Source organism: Balaenoptera borealis (assembly GCF_965194805.1).
Source record: "Balaenoptera borealis genome assembly, contig: HAP1_SCAFFOLD_358, whole genome shotgun sequence".
Lineage (NCBI taxonomy): Eukaryota > Metazoa > Chordata > Mammalia > Artiodactyla > Balaenopteridae > Balaenoptera > Balaenoptera borealis.
In genome coordinates, this window is record NW_028123835.1 from 24,117 (window position 1) to 44,473 (window position 20,357).

A 20,357-nucleotide genomic window follows, 5' to 3' on the forward strand; every position below is an offset into this window, starting at 1 on the left:
TGCTGCGTGCGCGTCGGCGCCTTCTACGTACACCACGTCGTCCCGCCCCGTGGCTCCGCCCCCGTGTCTCGCGCTTCAGCTTGGCCCGCGCTTTTCGCGCGTCGCCTCCGGGAGCGCTCGCCTAGTGAAGAAGCTCAGGGGAGAGGCGCGGCCGCCAAAGCAGGAGTGAGAGTGACTTGACGCCGGGAGGGAGACCCCAAAGAGGCCTCAGCCGCAGAAGGCCGGAGTCCTGGCCGCTGTCGGCCTTCCCCGAGGGCTTCGACCGGGCCCCTCAGGCCGCGCACCGGCTGAGCGCCGCCCTCCTCACGGACCCCGTCCTGCCTCGCCGACCCAGTCGCCCTGGTGAGACCTTTGAGATAGTTGCCACACCAGCCGTCGCCCCCCCACCCCCCGACCGTTTCTTTCACGTGTTTCTGACGTGGCTGGCGGGCTTTTTATGTTCTGCATCACTTTACATGTCATAAGTTCATTTTATATTCTCGATAACCCTATGGGGCGGTCATTATCCCCTTGTTACAGTTGAGTAAACTGAGGTACAGGCAGGTTCCAGAACTTAGCCCAAAGCCAGAGGGAGGGAGGGAGGTGGGGGATGCACCCAGGCGGCCTGGCCGCAGAATGGCCCTTACAAACAGTGTTAAATCCACCTGTTAAGTGGTGTGTGCGTCTCTGAACCTAAATGATCTGTGAACGAGGAAGAACAGGAAGAGGTAGATGTCAAAGACATACGAGCATGAGAACATGACCTTGTTTTAATCCGAGGAATTACAAGAACGTTGCCAAGATGATACTTTTAATGCTCCGTGTACCACCGAAAGACAGTTGTCACACCGTTCACAGCTGCCACACTTTGGAAAACACCCAACCTAATAGCTTTTCAGCTGATAGCGTGCACTGTATGCCGAATTCTTATGCTGGGTATCCCACGTGTATTATTTTATTTAATCCTCATAAGAACTCTGAAGAAGGTATTTGTTTGGGAACCTGAGGCCCAGAGAGGTTAAGGGACTTACCAGAGTTTACACAGCTAGTAAGTGTTAGAGCTGAGGTTGACCAGAGAGCTGACACATGAATAAAACATGGCCATGCCCTGGCAGGTTTTCTCAGAAAGTCATGATAATGTGGTAAGTGGTTATAGAAACTTACTCATTCACATGTGCATGTGAAACGCTGGGCTAATCTCTGAGCTACACTAGCGCGTGAAAACACATGACCTCCCTTTCCTGGAGCTGACATTCTGGTGAGTGCCATGGCAGAAAGAAAATGATGATGTGATAGAGTGACTTTTAGGGTTACATTAGATAAGGTGATCTGGGATGGCTCTTGTCAGATGATATTGCCAAGGCTTGAAAGCTGAGAAAAACCTGTTGGATGAAGGGTTGGAGGTAGAGTGTACTAAGAAGAGGGAATAGCAACTGTAAAGGTCCTGAAATGAGAACGAGATGAGTTGTCATAGAGTTTACCAAGTGGGAACAACAGAGGTGATCCCATGTTATGGGTTGAATTGTGTCCCTCCAAAATTCATCAGAATTTTGTTTCAGAATGTGGCTGTATTTGGAAACAGGACCTGTAAAGAGGTGATTAAGTTAAAGTGAGGCCCTTAGAGTGGGTCCCAATCTAATCTGACTGGTGTCCTTATAAGAAGAAATTTGAACACATAGGGAGATACCAGGAATGCACATGCACAGGGGAAAGACACAGTGAGAAGGTGGACATTTGAAAGCCAAGGAGAGAGGCCTCAGAAGAAACCAAACCTGCCTGTGTCTTCATCTTGAACTTCCAGCCTCCAGAACTGTGAGAAAATAAAGTTTTGTGGTTTAAGCCACCTGGTCATACTGTTTTGTTATGGGAGCCCTAGCAAACTAATATGACACAAAATTAGGTATTGATTACAATTATAATAAGAGCCCTACATGAAAAGTATGGGGCTCATGAGAGGGTATAGCAAGGGCACCTAAACCATTCTGGCCTGGAAGAGGGAAGGACTCTTAAAAGTGGGACATTTAAGTTGAGATCTGAAAGGGGAGGAGTTAGCCTGGGGAAAGGCCTTCCAATCATTTAGTTTTGTGCCTCTGTAACTCCGATATATCCACAGAAAACTTTTCATCTTGCAAAACTGAAACTCTACCCATTGAACAATAACTTCTCATTCCCTCCTCCCCTGGTAACCACTATACCACTTCCTGCCTCTGTGAATTTGACTTTTCAGGATTTTGAAAGAGGTTCTGTGGAGCAAAGGTGAAGAAGTGATCCATTCTGTAGTCTGCATCTGGGAAACAGAGCTGACTATGAATATGATCATGAAGGATAGGCACATGTCTTATCAGCTTAAGAGGAAAACAATTCTTGACAGAAGTAAGAGCATATGTACACCAGCTAAGGATGCTGGAAGCTCCAGACCTTCCCTCTGGACCTCTGTTGCTACCAGTCTGCTTGCACACTGGATTCTGATTCCTTTTCCTGAAACATTGGCCTCATCATGGCCACTGACCTACTCCACAATTTACAATGACTGTCATTGTCTGAGGGATGAAGGTCAAATTCTTCAAACTTCAAACTTCTACATTTTTATTTGACATAGAAAATACTTATAATTAAAGCTAATCCCCAAAGTCTCTTTCTAGCCATCAAAATGTAATAAATGAGAAGTGATTTAAAAGTAATAATGTAATTTTAACTTTGAATTAAACTCCCAGACAGGGAAGATAACTCCTTGATCTCTCTATGCTATTGAATTGTAGAATACAGAGAGGATTGGTTTCACACTCAATAATGTGTTAACCTGTTTTAGTTACCCAGCCAAGCAAACATCATTTTGGGGGAAGAGATATTTTCATAGGTCTTCACACAATTCTGAATCCTTCATAATGGAATTTGTTGGAAGTGTGAAAACCTCCAATTCCTTCCAGTTACTAAATCCATCAAGAACACACCCCCTGAGTCTCTTCAATCTTGGAGCTGATCATGTCTAAGGCTGTGCAGCCCAGTACAGTAAGCCTAGTCATATGTTGCTACTGAGCACTTGAAAGGTGGCTAATGTGACTGAGTAACAGAATATCTAAATTTAGTAAATTTAAAAACTATAGCAGTGTAAAATATTTTCCTGTTATACACATTTCATTGTTTTGGAAGGACTGCATTTCACTTTAGCCTTGCAAATTTATTGTCTGCATTGAGATGGGCTGTAAGTGTAAAATATATACCACATTTCAAAGACTTGAAGAAAGTAAAATATTTATATTTTTTATATTGACTACATGTTGAAATACTGAGTTTGGATGTATTGGTCTAAATAAAACCTAGCATTACAATTAATTTCATGTTTCTTTTTTTAATGAGGCTGCTAGAAAATTTAAAATGATATATATATCTTGCATTTCTTTTTCTTCTCTTTCTCCTCCCTCCCTCCCTCCCGTCCCCCCTCCCTTTCCCCTTTCTTCTTTCTTTTTCTCTTTTTCTGTTAGCTTTTGTTCTTTTGTTCTTTGCAAGTACCAGAAATTGACAATGGCTTATTACATAAAATGGGGATTTATTAGAAGGACATTTCTAGTAGTTCATAATAAGGTTTGAGAACAAGGACAAGTTAAAAGCACAGAAAGCAGGGCAGCCCAGGTATCTAGGAAGCAGGAACTAACTTAGTGCCACTGCAGGAATGGTGAGCATCAGGTGATTGCTCTTAGGACACTCAGTTTTTCAAAGTCAAGGAGAGAATCTCATTGAGTCTTAGCTAAGAGAGGGCAGGACCTGATTTATAGTCCCTTTAGGACTATACAAAATGGGGGAGGGTAATTCTTTAAAGAGAAATTGGGTGCTATAACCAAAGAAGAGAGAATCATTTTACAAGCCAAAACAGCAAAGCCAAGGTTAAGTATCTATTTAAGGCAGGAAAGAGGAGAGTTCTGTTGACACAGCCATGGAGGACAAATAAGGAGCATCAGTTGGGAAACTGACATACAATATCAGATCTCCCTTTCTCACAAAATGTGTTCCCTCTTACTACTAAATCTTACTACTTTATGACTAACAGTCATAGACTCCTATTTTTTTCTGCCTTCTGCCTTTTTCATTCTTTAACAAATATTTTTAAGCACCTCTTATGTTCCTGGCCCTTTGGTAGGTGGTGGGGAAAATACCCCTTCCCTGATGGTATGCCACAGACAAGGATACAGGTCTTAAATGCTGTCAGGGATAAGACTTATGGCAGGAAACCTAATCTGGATTTGAGGAGCTTGGAGAGCTTTCCTTGGGGAAGTGACACCTAAGCTGAGACCACAAGATGAATTAAGTCTATACCAGACAAAAAAGGGAAAGGGGCAGGAGTAATGAAGGAGAATTTAATTCAGATGGATGACCTCCCTTTCCTGGAGCTGACATTCTGGTGAGTGCCATGGCAGAAAGAAAATGATGATGTGATAGAGTGAGTTTTAGGGTTACATTAGATAAGGTGATCTGGGATGGCTCTTGTCAGATGATATTGCCAAGGCTTGAAAGCTGAGAAAAACCTGTTGGATGAAGGGTTGGAGGTAGAGTGTACTAAGAAGAGGGAATAGCAACTGTAAAGGTCCTGAGATTTTGATTCGGGTTGCATTGAATCTATAGATCAAGTTGGGAAGAACTGCCATATTGACAACATTGAGTCTTCCTATCCATGAACATGGACTATCTCTCCATTTATTTAGTTCTTTGATTTTGTAAGAGTTTTGTAGTTCCCTCATATAGATCTTCTACATGTTTTGTTAGATTTATACCTAAGTATTTCACTTTTGGGGAATGCTAATAAAAATGGTATTGCTGGAGATTAATGTGAATTAAAAGAGATAAGGCTAGAGTGCTAGCAAAGGTAAGATCACAGGGTGCATTTTATGCTCTGTTAAATGGCACAAACTTTATCCTACGGAACTTGGGAACCACTGACTACATATATTTAAAATTTAAATGGAATAAGAAGACCTCAGAAAAGAAAAAGAAAACATTTCAAGTATGAAGAGAAATAAGAGTTTAGTTACATAGCAGTCATGAGCAGGGCGTTTCAATAATTAATAGAAAAAACATTTTAAGTTTCTGTGTATCCATTTTTAGTTTTATTTTTCTTGTGTACGTGCATTTTCTAATATGCATTTTGGAATGTACACTGATTACGTATTTAAAATTGATAGCTTTTATCAAAAAATGTAAAAGAAGATCTTTGCAAATAAATAATAGTTACTTAAATATAAAGGGCGAAGTGTAATGATTTCTTTTAGTCCATTTTTATTTACTTGGAATTCAAAAATGGCCTGACATACCCTAAGTGAATGAATTATCTGCCTAATATTGGTAGATCTCCAAAAATTATATTAGTTCTCTGGGAACTTCATAACTATTTGGCAGTCTATTTAACTTTACATATCAAATACATTCTTAAGATAAATGTATCTTAAAGATACATTTCTCCATAGAAATAATTTAGGGAATGAAAATTTCATGTAACTGCCAATTATAAAGGAACACCAGAGTATAAGGATTTTTGAGATGACCTTGACTAAGCTTTTAGCTTTCCTATTTTCAACTGCTATCTTATAATATTTGGAGTATGCACCCCAAATTTTGTATTCCTTCATTGGTAAAACTTTAAGAACCGGTTTTGACTAGTCAGGTCCCAATAGATATGAACTGTTATAAGCATCAATGTTAGAAATATAGTCAATTAAGAACTGGGATTAAAACTAACTAAAAAGCTGTAGTGATGCAAATTTCCCAATGACTGATTCATACTTCATTCAACAAAAGCAGAATAAAAATTTAAAGACAGGAATAAAGTAGTTGTTCAGCTACCAGATCACATCAGCATTTTGATTATTCAGGGAGAACTTTTACTTGACTGCAAATTGGTCTTCTTTACTTCCGAAGTATGAACAATCACTATCACATATAATATCTACATGTTTAATCCTTGACATCTGCATTTTGTATTTGAGCTGTGTATGCCTGTGAGTGTGTGTGTGTCTAAGGACGGACTTTGGCACATTAATTTAGCTAGTTGAAAACTTTATTCATTTCTATTTCTATTGTACTAACAGACAAATTGGTTGCAGCTGGTCACAATTGCTTTTGAAAAGGATTCAATAACATACTGTTTCAAATACAAATGTATATAGTTGAGCAATGATTAAACAACTGTACCACTCTATCCATTCATAAAGTATTTACTGTGAGCATCAAGCAAAGAGAAATACGCATATACTAAAATTCTGAGTTTTATCTATACTGTTTATTAGATAGGTAGGTAAATTTGTGTGGCATCTGTAAATGAATGAATGTCAATACTTTTTCAAAACTTCATGCTGATAATGTATATATAACTTTGGTAAAAATATATATATATAACCTTTCCTATTTTCATTGAAACTGAAACTCTCAAAAACCCCCCAAAACCCCACAGGCTTATTTGGCAGAAGTTGACAAGCTGAATCTACAATTTTTCTCAAAGGGTGAAGAAACTAGGATAGATAGAACAATTTTGAAAAAGAAGAAAGTTTAAGAACTCACACTAGTTTATTTCAATGTCACTATAAAGCTACTAATCAAGATAGGTTAATATTGGTGAAGCATAGATATGTAAATCAGTGGAACAAAATATAAATTTCAGGAGTACTCCCAACAATGATGAATTGACTTTTTCTAATTAATAAACTTTACTTTTGGAACAGTTTAGATTTATAGAAAAAGTAACCAGATAGTACAGAGAATTCTGATATGCTCTCCACCTTCCCCACGCCACATAGTTTTCCCTATCATTAATATCTTGTAATAGTATGGTACATTTGTTATAACTGAAGAACCAATAATGATACATTAGTATTAACTAAAGTTCATGATTTGCATAAATGCTCACTCTAAAGTCTTGCTATGAGGTTGGTGTTATCCTAAAAACAAAAGCAGAGAAAAACAATAGATGTAACAAAACTACAATTACAGACCAATATCCCTTAGGAATATAGACACACAAAAATAACAAAATTGAAAAAACCAATAAACAAAAACAAAAAATTTCATCAAAATACTACCAAAACAGATCCAGCAATGTATAAATGAATTGAACACCATGACCAAAAGAGCTTCAAGTATATAAAAGTTTCAAGATTGGTTCAACCTAAGAAAATTGATCAATGTAATATACCATATTAATAGAATGAAGGAAAAAAACAACAAATGATCATCTCAATTTGATGGAAATAAAAAGTATTTGACAAAATCCAACACATTTTCATGATAAACTAAAACTGAAGCCAGGAATAGAAGGGAACTTTTCAACCTGACAAAAACATTTATGAAAAATCCATAGCTAACATCATATTTAATGATGAAAGACTTAAGGATTTCCTCCTAACATCAAGAACAAGACAAGTATGCCCATTCTTACCACTTCTACTCAACATTGTACTCAAGGCTCTAGCCAGGGAAATTAGCCAGAAAAAAAAGAAATAAACGGCACCTGATAGGACAGAAGAAATTAAAACACTCTATTCAAAGATGGCGTGAGCTTGTATATAGTAAATCCTAAGTAATCCACGGGAAAAAAACTATTTGATAAAAGAATTTAACAAGGCTGCAGGATACAAGATCAAGATACAAAAATCAACTGTATTTCTTACATTGGCAATAAACAATCAAAATTGAAATTAAGAAAACAGTTCCATTTACAATAGAATCAAAAACAATAAAATCCTCAGAAATAAATTTAATAAAAGAAATCCAAGGTTTATACATTGAAAACTATAAAACATTGTTCAAAGAAACTAAAGAAGACCTAAGTCAATGGAAAAACATCCTGTATTCATGGACCTGAAGACTTAGTTTTGTTAAGATGTCAATAATCCCCAAATTTATCTACAGATTCAACACAATCCGTATCAAAATCCAAGCTTCCTTTTTTGCTGAAATTGACAAACTGTTCCTAAAATTCGTATGGAATTTTTGGGACCACTGAGAAGCCAAAGCAAGTTTGAAAAAGAACAAAGTTATAGAATTCACATTTCCTGATTTTAAAACATTACTACAAACACACAATAATCAATAGGATGTGGTATTTTTATATAGATAGACATATAGATTAATGGAATGTAATTGAGATTTCAGATGTAGACCCTTACATTTATAGTCAACTGATTTTTAACAACAGTATAAAGACAATTCAAGGGAAAGCAGAGAATATTTAATAAATGTCTGTGCAAACCAGATCTCCACATACAAAAAGAATGGATTTGGACCCATACCTCACAGCACTTACCAAAAATATATCAAACAGATCAAAGACATAAATGTGAGATCTAAAACTATACAATTTGTAGAAAATGTAAATGCAGATCTTTGTGACCTTGAGTTAGGCAATGATTTCATAGATATGAAACCAAAAGCAGAACAACAAAAGAACAAAATAGATAAATTGTACCACATCAAAAAAATTTTTAACATGTGCTTTAAATTATACTCTCAAGAAAGTATAAAGTTAACCCACAAAAATGAAAGAAAATATATGCCAGTCATATATCTGATAAGGGATTTGTATCAAGAGTATATAAAGTACTCTTAAAACAAAACAATAAAAAGATAATATACAAAGGATTTGAATAGACATTTCTCCAAAGAAGATAAACAACAGGCACATGAAAAGTCACTCAATATCTTTAGTTATAAGGGCAATGTAAATTAAAACCACAACAAGCACCATTTTACACCTACTACTATAGCTCTAATCAAAAGGTCAGAAATAACAAATGTTTGCTAAAATATGAAGAAATCAGAACCCTCATATATGCTGGTGGGAATTTTAAATGCAACAGCCACTTTTGAACAGTTTGATAGGTCCTAAAAAAATGTATGCATAGGGTTGCTAAATGACCTAACAATTCCACACCTAGGTATACACCCAAGAGAATTGAAAACATATAGCCACACAAAAACATGTACACAAATGTTCCTAACAGCTTTATTAATAATAGCCAAAAGCTGGAAGCTATCCAAATATTCATCTCTTGATGAATATATAAACACAATGTGGTATATTGATGCAATGGAATATTATCCAGTCCTGAAAAGGAATGAAGTACTTATCCAAACTACAATATGGATGATATTCTTACACCGATACATACAGATAAATATATATATATGTATATATATACATATATATATCTAGGTCTATATAGTTATTTAGATATATGGATATAAATGTACACTTGGTCATAAAGTAAAATATCTTTTTCATTGTGGGGTCAAAATAAAAAACATTTGAAAATCATTGTTATATCCTGGCTGGTACAAAAAACAAAACACAAAAAAGGAATAATATTCATGGCATGTGAAAATTATAAGAAATTCAAGTTTTAGATTCCATAAATAAAGTTTTGTTGGAACGCAATAAGGCTCCTTTATTTACATACTGTCTATGGCAGTTTTTGCATTACAGTGGCTAAGTTGCGTTATTGTAACAGAGAATGCACAGCCTGTAAAACCTAATATTCACTCTCTGTTCTTTTATAGAAAAAAACAATTTTTAAACCATGGATTAGACAGTAAGTACTTGGCAGGAAAATGAAGGAAAAGGTAGAATAATACTTTGGGGAGTCTCTATAAGTATATGTGGATTTTAAAAATAATCAGATAAATTTAATTGTGAGACTTGAAACAACAGAAGACAGCAAATTTTAAAAAGAAGAATTCAGTTATTATTACACAAGTTCTTGGAATGTTAATGGTTAATTTTAAAATAATAAACACAAAAGGATAAATTTACAGTTTGTGTAAATATATAGATTTCTTGAGCAACTACTGTATTCTGAAAATTGTACTGAGAGAAATGAATAGGATCTATGCCTCAAGACTTATTTAATATGGTTGAAGAGTCAGTACTTGTCATTCACTATTACTCATAATTTGTAAATTTTGATAATTCCCAGGGACTGCAATCACATGTACTGGTATTTGAGGTATGGAGTTACTTCCCCTTAAAACCAATAATCCCACTGAATTTCAGATTCACTTTACTATGTTGTTCTATACAAATGACTAATTTCTAATTATATGAAATAAAAATTATGGAAGCCTATGAGTAGGAGTTATACACCCATATTCACAGTAAGACTCATTCCCTGATCCAGGGGCCAAAGGAAGCTAAGTATTTTGAATAATATCGATTATGGTTCCCAATTTCTCAGTGACCCCTTCCTTCTCATGCTGTTGACTAACTGCTAGCTCTTTTGAAAGTCAGGATAGTTGTGGTCTCAGCAGGAAACATTTATTCCAAATCTTCTTCTCTGGTTCTGCCTTTCCAGGTTGGATGGAGACAGAGAAAAAGAGAAAGAATCCAGGAATCCAGACGATCTGCAGAGAACACTGTATTCTGTGCACATGCACAGGAGGTACATGGTGGCATAAGCCCTGGACTGGGAGGCAGGAAAATCTGCGTTCAGCTCCCTGATCATCATCTAACTAGTTGTGTAAGTTCCTGCACATTTAATTTCTCAGGACTTTAGTTTCCTACTGTAAAATGAGATTATGGTAAATGGTCTATATTTTTTAGCTTTAAATTTATTTTTGAGTTGACCATAAAAATATAACCCTTATGTTTTAACACACTTCCTAAACAGATTCAAAGAATGTAACTTATCAACACCATAGTATACGGCATATGTGATAATGTTACACGGAGAAGTTTCTGCACATTGTCAGCTTATAATTCCAAAATAGTATTAAATGAATTGTGAAGCACTGGTGGAAGTTTTCTAAGTATAAATAAAAGAGCTTTTATAAACAAAGGAATGCATTGTGACAGGCTTGAAAGATAGGTTAACATAGGTCAAAATACCTAATCTGAAAGATTAAGTTTACTATCTTTAGACAATGATCATATTAGATGAATTTAGTTAGGGTTTTTTCTATTATCATCCATAGGAATATAAACTTTACTGTAATTTCTTGGTTCTAATTAAAATGGAGTACAATCATCCAAAATCCAAAGCTACATTTAATCATCTGAGCTATTCTTATTGTTTAAGGCATTCTGAGGTTCTGAGATCCTTGATAATAAACTTCTTAGGAATAAAAGGAGAAATATTAGCTTCTACATTTTAGAAAATTTGCTTCATGTTAGGCTATAGGAAAATTACTGGTATACATAATTTTCCCTCCATTGAACTGCAACCTTAGGTCATAAATGCATGTTTTATTAATAGTATTAATATTGACTAGATAAGTCTATATAATTAATTTGCATGCTTAACTATTCCCTCCCATCTTTCTCCAAATTTTGCATTTTCCCCCCTTATGTACTACTTTGAAATCTTCATTAATCTTCATGATTTTTTCTTTTCTATAATCTTTGGTTGAAGATTTTGGTTCTTAATCTTTAAGAACTGTACCATGATATCTAAGATTGTCCATCTATTCTACATCATCTTATATTTTTTTCTCATGTACCTTGTTTTTAAATCCTTTTATTGCTTGCTACATATTTGACCTAGAATATAGCTTAAGTAAGTACCAACCTCTCTAACTACTAAGACATTTACTGCTTTTATTTGAAAATATATAAGAAATTTCTCTCTTCAAAACAGCACGTTCATTCAAATTTAAAACCATGGAAAATGCTAAATTTACACAAGTCCAATAAAGATGCAATGTTGTAAGTCCTATGAAAAATATGAATCTGATTTTGTAATGTCATTAAGGAAATACTAGCACAAAAACAGCATCAGGTGTGGCTGCAAGGCCATTAAAAAAGTAATATGCCAGGAAACATTTTTAGTAGTTTCATTGTCTAAAGTTAAATTGAACACTTAGTCATCTTGTGCCAGTAATAGAATTGTTCAATTACTCAACTAGAAATACTTATATATATGTATACACACACATTGCATAGTTTACTGTTGTGCATTTTATTTTATGCTAATTATAGCTCAATAAAACTGATAAGAAAAAATATATGAAATTACTGGAAAACTAAATGAAATTAAAAATAATAATATACTAATTGTTAAAAAATCGCTGTGTAGTATAAACTTAGGAAGACTAATATCAGGTAGAAATTTCTTTTTTTTTTTTTTTTATGTATTTATTTATTTATTTATGGCTGTGCTGGGTCTTCGTTTCTGTGCGAGGGCTTTCTCCAGTTGCGGCAAGCGGGGACCACTCTTCACGGCTGTGCGCGGGCCTCTCACTATCGTGGCCTCTCTTGTTGCAGAGCACAGGCTCCAGACGCGCAGGCTCAGTAATTGTGGCTCACGGGCCTAGTTGCTCCGCGGCATGTGGGATCTTCCCAGACCAGGGCTCGAACCCGTGTCCCCTGCATTAGCAGGCAGACTCTCAACCACTGCGCCACCAGGGAAGCCCAGAAATTTCTTTTTTTAAAAAAATGGAATTTCAAAGACAAAGGAGTCTTCCACAAGACATTAAAGCAAATGAAAGATAGGATTATATCTATGAGAGGGTAGTGAGATTTACAGAGGATAATACAAATGTTTAATTAAACTTTTATTTTACCTAAAAAGAAGTGAACCCACATATTTACTAGGTACTCATTATTAGCAGTTGACAGAATCGAATAAAAATAGTGTTATAATTTCTGAACTCAGCGTAATACAATGATTAAGAACAAGGTGTATGAGGTCTGGTGACTTAGTTTTAAATATTTGCCCCAAATTCCCTAGCTCTGTGATTTTGGACAAATTATTTAATCTCTCTAAGCCTCAGGATTTTTATTTATAATATGGGAAAAACAGCAATACGTACTTTTGGGATTTGTGGTGAAGAGTCAAAGACAAAAAATACATAAACTACTTAGCACTGGGTTTGTTGAGAATAAAGGCTAACATATTTTTAATGGAAATAAGACACTGTGTTAGGTTGGGAAATGTTTACTAGCATAGTCTGTGTAGTAATATGATGAAACTGTATTTTTAAACATATTGCTTCACAACACTCCTCTATGCTAGGAAGCGATAAATGTAGCAGTGGGGAAAAGAAAAAGTAAGTAATTTCCCCATTAAGTAAAGTTCATATCAATGAAGAGGTAAATTTCAGTAGAAACTATAATATCTCTTGTGACATCAACTATGTGTGTTTTCAGTGGTATGATAGCCTCTTCCTTATGAATGATATCTAGGCCATGTTCCTTAAAATCCCTCTGTGCAGTAGCCCAGTCTGATAGAATGAAAAATGAATGTCAAACTGCCATGAAAAATAAGAGTAGTGAAGAAAATCTGAGCACTACATGCACTAGGTTTTGCTTAAAGGGCATATAGAAAATAATTTGACATAAATATTGATATGTGGAAAACATTGATATGTGGGGAACTGTATTAACACAAAGCATCAGACATAGGGCTGCTAGATTTAAACAATATTTTGCTTTAAAAATGAGAAAAAAGAGGAAAATTCTGAAAAGGGAAAAAAAGCCAAAGCAGAAACTGATCATTTTGGAAAAGGTCAACAAATAGTGCAAACAAGACCCATGGCAGACTCTGAAATTTCCCATATGGGAAAGCCATTCGTATGTGCAGAAGTATCAACAGCTTTGAAGTTAAGTAAGAAGGATAATTATTGCTTTAACTAGATACATCTCCAAATGAAATCTAGGGTGAAATGGAGCTATTCCTTGCCATAAATTATAGGGACATAGTTCTCCTAGAACTCATGGTTCCTATGACTTATTTTCAGGTTGCTTCACAGAAACAGATTGTTGAATATACTTACTCATTAGCAGAGGTCTCAACAAGTCAATTCCACAAAATAATAAATACACAGAGAAAAAAAATAAAAGAGTAAATTGAGTTTCCATTTTTAATGACATGCACATCCAACTTAGAAGATAGTTAACCATGCCCTAAAAATTCTGTGATTTCTTGATATCATTAATAAAGTCATACTCAAATAACATTTTCTCATTGAAATTGTTGTTAACCTGTCTTTTCTTTCATCATTACGTATACTTCAATGCCCATCAGGAACCCTGCTATCATCCACATTTTATAGTCATGGTGAACAGATTATATGGCAGTGGAAGATGATATACCATATACCAGCCTCCCTCTCCCTACTTTATTAATATATCGGAGACTAAGCTAGTTCTGACACATTAGCAGGCTCTCAGAACACATATAGGTTACTAGGTAGGTGAACATTAGATCTGGTGATTCTTCTGACATGTCAAAGCTTCTCTTTAAAGGCTTATTCATCTAAGTTTTCTCTCATAATCTATTTATAGGACTCAAAAGAGACTTTGATCAAAAGTAGTTGGATCATATCTTTAACAGTGTGAAAGTTAGATTTATTTTTTACATCTGCTAAACTGCTTTTTCATATACACTCCCCCAGTGACTTTCACAACCATCACTCCAGTGCATATACCAGAGACTTCATGCTGCAAATACTGCTCCTTGTGCTTGAGGCAGAGATTCTACCACTAGGAGTCCTACTCAATCACTTGATAAGTATTAATATGTCAGCCATGAGAAGGCCTAAGACCCTTGCCATTAAATTCCAGGTTGTTTGTAAGGCACTATAGGGGGATGTATATCTTTTAAAGAATATGGGCAATATGTACATCATCTGAGTTAAATGAACACCATTTATACCCACGGATATTAGACATGTAGAGCCAGGAATATTAACAGAAGAGCTCTTATTAGATGTCAGAGTAACAATTGCCAAGTACCCCTGTAGTAGACCATTATGCCATAGTTTCCTGAAAATAGCCTCATGTCTTAGTTTCTTTCTTAGCTCTCCATTTTCCCCTTGTGAGCTATCTTCTATTTATTTGACACAGTTTATGTAATCTATCTCTACACTTGTTCTTGCTCTGTTGTCAGATATTAAGTGGCCTAAGCCACTTGACCTCCTAGTTCACTACACCCAACTTGCGACTATCTTATTTACTTGGACTAGTTTGGAGTATTTACTTGATTATTTACTTGGATTATTTACTTTATCCTGACACGACCAGTTCCATTCACCTTCACTTATTGCCAAGGTCCACTTTTTTTAATGTGGTTGATTTTTATCTATATTTCACAAGAAATGTTGTAGATTATAATTCATGGGGTAAAATGTGGAGTCTGAAAAGATCATGAAACACCATGGAGCATACCCAAAAGAGGAGAACAATTTTAGGTTTATACTGCTTCTGTGAAGGAACACTCTAGATCTTAATTGAGTTCACCCTAGGTCTTAAATACAAAGCCAGAGTTCCATGAAGAATGTCAGGGATACTGTTCACAAAAAAGGGGTAATGTATGTAGCACAGTCTGTCAATTTCACACTCTATCTCTTTGGCCTACACCTCAGGTAGTTTTCATAGAGGACTTAGACATACCAACAACTTCCTGCATCTCTGCTCTGGAGATATCTCTGGCCATGGGAAGATGCTAGGCAGTCACACAAGGCAAGCTTAAAGTGCATGCAAGATAATTCACTGGAGCTCCTGGAGTCCCAGGGGTTGTAGGTAATTTCTCCAACTTTTATTTGCAGGGCAAGGGGTTATATATAAGTTCTTCAATTCCCTGCCCCTCAGTAGTCAAATTCTGTGGCATGTTTTGCACAGTGTTTTAGCGGCTTCTGGTGATATTAATCCCAATTGCCAACAGGGGTAACTTGCTCATTAACTCATCTTCTATTGACTTGACTCCATTCATTTCTCACTTCCCTTCTTTCTCAAGTAGTTCCAGGGTTCAACTCACAAAGAGATTTCTTGTATCTAAATTCCTGTGTTAGTATCTATTTATGGAAGAACCCAAATTAAGATAAAACATAAGGATTTGTTCCCCAAATTGATCATATTTATAGTTCATGTAGTCTAAATTGTTACCTAGTACTAGGTACTTTATTATTTTGACCTCTGCCTCAAGAGGTTAGAAAAGTAGTTGGAATATACTTGTTTAAATTAATAAGATACCATGTATCTCATACTAATTATTTATATATATTTTGTTGAAAGACATTTAGTATTTCCTCTTAGCAGTTTAGAAATTAAATTAAGGTTGTACCAGATTATCTTCACCCCATTGGTCTATAATCAGATAACAAAAGGGATCTGATTGTCAGTCATACTCACACAATATCAGAGACTTTACCTGATGTTATGAGTTGAATTGTGTCCCCCCCCCCAAAAAAAATATGTTGAAATCCTAACCTCTAGTACCTCAAAATGTAGAGACAGTGTCATTGCAAATGTAACTAATTGAGATTTGGTTATACCAGAGTAGGGAGGCCCTTAATCAAACATAGTGAGTGTTCTTATAAAAGATGGCATGTGAAGACACACACAGAAAACGCCATGTAGTAATAAAGGAAGACAATAAAGCTACAAGCTAATGAATGCCAAGAACTGCCCACAAACCATAGGAAGCTAGGATGAGGCAAGGAATGATTCCCTTATGTCTCTACCAACACCTTGATTTTAGACACCTACCTTTGGAATATGTTTCTGTTGTTTTAAGCCATTCAATTTGTGGTACTTCGGCAGCCCTAGGAAATTAATATACTTACTATCAAGCTATATTTAAGAATTCAAGGATCCTAGTAATCACAAGGCACAGGCAAATAGAGAGAAGTCCAGGTCAGGTACTGTAGCACTCCAGGTCTTTTCTTTCCATATCAGACACACTTTGACCAGATTAATATAGAAGTATCTAAGAAATATATGGAGCCACATTCATAATAGAGAAGGGAGCCCCTCAGTCATCTCCATTTTATACTTAAATATTTAAATAGCTAATGTGATTTTTCCAGGGATCCATGCCACATAAATTCATGGATTCCAAGTGTATTTACTTCAGGCACACTAGACAAACTAGGTAAACCCTGCTAAAACGATTCCACAGATAACAACTCTCCTATTGGCAAAACCATTAAACAGTTTGTCTGCAGATCTGTCATCAGCATGTTTACAAGGTTTGATAGAGCTTTTCCCCCCAGCAAAGGGATAGAGGAGATTCCTGACCTGCTGCTTAACCATTTTTCTTCCAACATAATAAAAGTATATTTATAATGTTTTAAACTTATTTTTAGCTCTCTGTAGATTTTCAAGATAAATTATTGGTTAATTAAAGGAAATTATAAGGAAGATAGTATCTGCTGTATTTCTGCTGTATTCAAACTTTTTTATATTATTGTTTTTTAAATGCTTCATCTTTAGTCTTAGGGAAACATATGTTAGAAAGACATGATTTTACCACGCAGTCACGTAGTCTTGAACAAGTTACTTAAACTCAGCTTATACTTTCTAAACCTGAAATGAGAATAACTAGTCCACAATTAAATTTTAATTATCGGGTACCGTGAATCTCACTATAAATGCACCATATATTAGTCCCTTCTTTCTCACCTTGGTCTCATCTCAATAATTTCTAGCGTCTCCACTCTGTCGTTTTAAGGTATACTTGCTGGATTGTAGACAGTATTCTCAGTGTAGATACTTCACATTTTGGTATTGTGTGTTGTTTTGTTTTTAGGAATAAATTTTCATAGTGCTTTAGATTTAAACTGAGAGTGAATTTCAATGTCTTCTTTGCATGCTATGTTTAAAAAAGTGGGAAAAAGCATTAAAATCTTCAAATATAGCTTTAAAATGTTGTTTGATTCATGTTTAAGTACATATTAGAAAGATGCAAAGCAATATAAATAGAAATTTAATCCTGGGGATAATAAAGAAGGGCTTTAATTATTATAACAGATGATATGAAATTTAGATAGGTTGATATATTTTATATATTTAAAGTGTGCCATTTATAGTTCTGGATCAGAAGAGTGGCATCATTTTTTAACAAAAGTTAACTCTTGGGTAAGTATCTAGCTGGGATATAATATATCTATTTCATATGTTTAATATAATTTTTTAGTTTAAATTAAATTTCAAGTCTGCATACCACAGCATATGTGTGAATACATAGTGTTCATATAACTGTGTGACTCACAGAATTTTCACAAACACATCAGAGCCAATTTAGTGGCTTTCTCCTGGGCTATAGTCCTCAGTTACACCCTGAATAGAATTTAAACTCTTATGCTGTGTGTCTTTCTTTAAGTCAACATACCTATCCAATAACTCTCCAGGGATAATCACTTCTGAATTCTAAGAGTAGAGATTAATTACAACACTTTTTGTACATTATAAATAAATAATTATTAATAAATACTCTTTTGTACCTGGCCTTTTAACTCAAGATTATGTTTGTGAGGCCCCATCCATATTTTTAAGTGTAGTCACTGTTCTATGTGGAATGTTTTGTTTGTTTATTTTTGCCATAGTCTTTTCATGCTTGACTCATTCTTATCATTCAGGTCTATCATGAAAAGATGTGATTTCAAAGGAGATGTTTTTAAATTCATCCTCCTCCTTCCATTTGACTACTTTACAGTACTTACTGTACTTACTGTTATTGGAAATCATTTTGTATACTTACTTTTTATAAATAATTTATTGAGGTGTAATTAACAAAATAAATTTCACATATTTAAAGTATAATTTTGACATAGGTATACACCTATGAAAACGCCAAAACTCCTCCATGAAAACATCATCTTTGAGGGGAGATAGTGATAGAGAAGGAACATGCAGGGAAGTTCCAAGATATGGATATTATTCTGTTTCTTCATCCAGTGTTGACTGCATACTTGCCTTTGTAGAGTTTCACTGAACTGAATACTGATTGATGATTTGTGCACTTTTTTCTAGTGTATGTTATATTTCAATTTTCAAAAATTATGCTCTGATTTGTCTTCAATCCCTATGCTTTCTTTACTTGAATCTTAATGTCTATTTTTGTGCAGTTCTTTTCTATACAAAAGTATTTTTCACATATTTATGAATAAAGACTCAAATCTTCCAGGCATTATAACAGACTCATGGAACTGCATGTTTAACTAACTCAAGGGTTAGATTTTAATATAAACAGCAATCTACTGTTAACCTAACTTAAAGCTGCATGATCTTACGTAGGAGTATCAAGAGTTAAAAGAGTTTTTCCTGGTTTATAAACTGAAGATTTCAAGTGACTAAAATTCCCTTAAAAATAATTTAAATTTTAGACAGTTTTTCTTTAAAAGACATACTAATTAGATCTCTAAAAAAGAACTAAAATACTGGTTATATTTTTCTTGCAAAATTCCTTATGTCTCGTGAAGAAATACCTTATGTTTCAGCATCCACTGAGTTCATAAACACCTCCTGAATGTTTTCACACTATGTAATTGTGTCATGTGAGAAAAGCAGTCCTTTTCACCCTTAATTGTCTTCTAATGTATGCTTACCATATGGCAAGCTGCTGAGTATAACAAAACAGTGATGCTAATGCTCTTTTATTTTATAGAAATCTGACAGTAAATAAGTCAATAATAATCGTAGGCATTCTTTAAGTAGAAGGGGTGTCTCCTGTCACCTCTCCAGAAAGACTACCAAAATAACCCACTGACTGAATATAGATTTATTGCTTACTGCAGAAAGGCAGTGAACTATCTTGACAGTTTTAGGAGTACTTGGAACAGAAAGGTCAGGACAGGATATTTATAAGATTTGGGGGATCCAATTAAAGGGGGTCCTTTCAGTGAGAGGGTATACTTGAAATTGGGTCAAATTTGTAAAATAATAATTTATTAGTAAGGGACTCAGTTGGGATTGTCGAAGTGAGCCTTGATGAGCCCATCTGAGAAGTCGATGGCTGTGAGAAGAGACTTGTACTTCAGGAGAGCTAGTGAAATATTCTATGCTTTGGGTGTCTGGATTTTCATGAAGTACTTAGAACAAACTTATCTGTAAATTAACCTTCTTGGGTAAGAGTTTCCTGGAAGAGCAAAATAATGTTAATGCAGACTGTTGGACAGTAATGTTAAAACAGACACTCAGCTTTCATTTCTCAAGGATTTTAAAGAAATTTATACTGAGAAATAGCTTCACCAATTATTAAAAATGCTCAAACTTACCACTAGTAATATGGTATAGTCCTTCCTAGAAATGCCACATGTTTGAGATGCTGAGAACTATATAAAATAGTAACTTAGTCAATAATATGAAAAAATCAAATAATTTAATAGTTAAAAGCATAAAAGCAGTACTAAGTACATGTAATGAAAAAGCACAAAATAATTTTACCAAAGTGTTCCTTGTAATGATTTTCATCATTTTCTCTTTCCAACATTTTATAAATTTTGTGATATTAATTATTTTAAAATATAGATCTTGTCTTCAGAAGGTTGTTTCCCATATTTACTTTTGTCTATGTATTTCTCCAGTTTATCATCTTTAGAGGTATCCATTTTTTTCACATTTATTTTACTTAAAATAGCAATGCATCTTACAAGTTAAGGTATTTAAAAATTACTATCAATCT

At 34.9% G+C, this 20,357-nt stretch overlaps 1 long non-coding RNA gene across 2 annotated transcripts in view; it reads left to right on the forward strand.

Moving 5' to 3' along the window:
* The first annotated feature begins 8 nt into the window (after positions 1 to 8).
* Positions 9 to 20,357, forward strand: part of LOC309621371 — a 34,832-nt gene continuing 14,483 nt past the window's right edge. Inside the window, exons 1-2 of one of the 2 annotated variants that reach the window (XR_014239974.1) lie at positions 9 to 342; positions 10,311 to 10,475. This is a non-coding gene — a long non-coding RNA (uncharacterized lncRNA). Of the gene's footprint in view, positions 343 to 10,091; positions 10,476 to 20,357 lie in introns of those variants that run through there. The other variant, XR_014239975.1, reaches the window with a different exon arrangement.